Raw genomic sequence first — 2,500 nt, 5'->3', positions numbered from 1 at the left:
GTAAATTTGTTTCTCTGATTATTTATGTCTGCTTTTATCTCTATTTATTTGTTTGTGTGTCTGATGTCTGGGCGACGCCGAACCGCCGGTGCCTCGGCGCGCGGCGATCGCCAGTCCCGGCGACGCGGGATCGGGGACCGGGAGGACGGCGCCGCTGATCCCGTACTTTGGGAACGGGAAATATGGGGGGATTTACCGGCATGTGGCAGGCGAGGCCGGTGCGTGAGGGCAGTCATTAGCCCGGCCCGCCCGTGCTATTGTGCTGCATCACGGCACCGGGGCGGGCGGGCGCGGGCAGGGGCGGGCGGGGCGGCGGGTGTTCCAGTTTTCTTTGGATTATCTTCTTTTTTCGTCATTAAGGTCGTCGGGATCGGCATTATCATCATTAATAATCATCATTGTCATTATTATACATTATTCTCGTCATCATCATCATCATCAGTAGTGTCATTATTCTTGGTGGTGGTGTATATTGTTATTATTATTATTGTTATTGTTATTATTATTATTATTGTTATTGTTATTATTATTATTATTGTTGTTGTTGTTGTTGTTGTTGTTCTTATTATTATTGTTGATATTGTTATTGTTAATTTTATATTTTTGTTATTCTTTTTCACATTTTATTTTCTCTCAGTGTTTTATATCTGTCTCCCTTCGCTTCACCATTTTCAGCCCCCCTCATCATCCTCTCTCTCCCCTCTCCCTTCCCCCCTCCTTCTCCCCCTCTCCCTCCTCTCTCCCCCTCCTTCTCCCCCTCTCCCTCCCCTCTTCCCCTCCTTCTCGCCCTCCCTCTCCCTCTCCCCCTCTCCCCCTTCTTCTCCCCCTTATTCTCCCTCCTCTCCCCCTCTCCCCCTTTCCCCCTTTCCCCCTCCTTCTCACCCTCCTTCTCCCTCCCCTCTCCCCTTCCTTCTCCCCCTCTCCCCCTCCTTCTCGCCCTCCTTCTCCCTCCTCTCTTCCATCTCCCCTTTTGTAAGGCAAAAGGTTAGGGGTCATTTGTTTGTTAGTCTTGTTATGGTCCAGCGATTAAGTTACAGAGGTCGTGCTATCAAAAAAGGTCAGGAATGTTTGGGTTTCTGCTCCGATTTTATTTATGTCTTTATGTTATATGTCTTAGGGTTAACTTGGGTTGTGACGCGGGTCTTATGTCGTTGTTGTTGTTGGCGTTGTTGTTGTGGTTGAGTTTTTTGTTGTGGTGGATGATACTGGTACTACTGTTGTTATTGCTGTTGTGGTTTATACGATTAGTGTTTATGGTTTTGTTGGTTTATGCTGTTGTCATTTTTTATGATTATTTATGATTTATGCTATTATTATTTACTTTTGGTATTATTATTATCATTATGGTCGCCGTCATCGTCATCTTCATCTTCGCCATCCTCATCATTGTTATTATTATTATTATTATTATTATTATTATTATTATTATTATTATTATTGTCATTGTTATTATTATTGCCATTGTTATTATTATTATTGTTATTATTATTATTATTATTATTATTATTATTATTATTATTATTATTATTATTATTATTATTATTATTATTATTATTATCAATACTGATATTATTATCGTTATCGTTACCGTTACTACTAATACATTTTTTACAACCTTTACTATTATTATTACTGTTACTGCTATTACGAATTTTATTACAACAACTACTACTTTTGCTGCTACTGCTGCTACTACTCCTCCTCTAAGTAATATTACCGCTATCTATTATATTCACAGTGATTATGCCCATTATATTTTATCGTCAGTCCCCGAGAAAGATGAAGTAATAAACTATCTCAACTTTGAAAAAAAAAATCTGTAGCGTCTGCTGTAGAGTGTACTAAGAAGCGAGGGGGGCGGGGCTGGGTGGGCGGTCCCGGGGGCCAGGGGGCGTAGGCCTCCGGGCTTCCTCAAGATGGAATCAATGTCAGATAACCGGAAGTCATGCATACCTTATTTTCTCCGCTTTATTTTCACTGTTTGTGGGAGGGATTGAGGTTCAGCGGGTTTTTGTTTTGTTTTGTTTCTTTCTTTCTCTTTTCTCTTCCTCTCTAGTTTTTTTGTGATTTGTGGGGTGCTTTTGTGTCTTGTATTGAATGTCTTTTGGGCGAGTGGAAGGGGGCGGGGGCTGGGAATAAAATGAAAGAGAGAGAGAGAGAGAGAGAGAGAGAGAAGGAGGGAGGGAGAGAGAGAGAGAGAGAGAAAGAGAGAGAGAGAGAGACAGACAGACAGACAGACAGACAGACAGACAGACAGACAGACAGACAGACAGACAGACAGAGACAGAGAGAGAGAGGGGGGGGAGGGGGGGAGAGACGGAGAGAGGAAAACTTACTGGAGTGGGGAAGGTTATTTGACTTATCGTTTGAAACCATATTTGGGTCAACAATTTATATATTGATAGATTTTTAGTGTTTAGCAAAAAGAATGGAAAAAAACGCTTTAAATGTACATGTGAAGAAACTGCGTTATTATTGAAAAGTGTCTCTGTGTCCACAG

The 2,500-nt window shown here is 41.8% G+C and overlaps 1 protein-coding gene across 2 annotated transcripts in view; it reads left to right on the top strand.

Annotated features, from left to right (window-relative positions):
* The window catches only part of LOC138867701 (uncharacterized), a 50,737-nt gene that overhangs the window by 46,817 nt on the left and 1,420 nt on the right, over positions 1-2,500 (top strand). The gene's annotated exons all lie outside the window — the stretch shown is intronic.

This window comes from Penaeus vannamei, chromosome 31, assembly GCF_042767895.1.
Source record: "Penaeus vannamei isolate JL-2024 chromosome 31, ASM4276789v1, whole genome shotgun sequence".
Taxonomy (NCBI): domain Eukaryota; kingdom Metazoa; phylum Arthropoda; class Malacostraca; order Decapoda; family Penaeidae; genus Penaeus; species Penaeus vannamei.
This window is presented reverse-complemented; position numbering and strand designations above follow the sequence as displayed.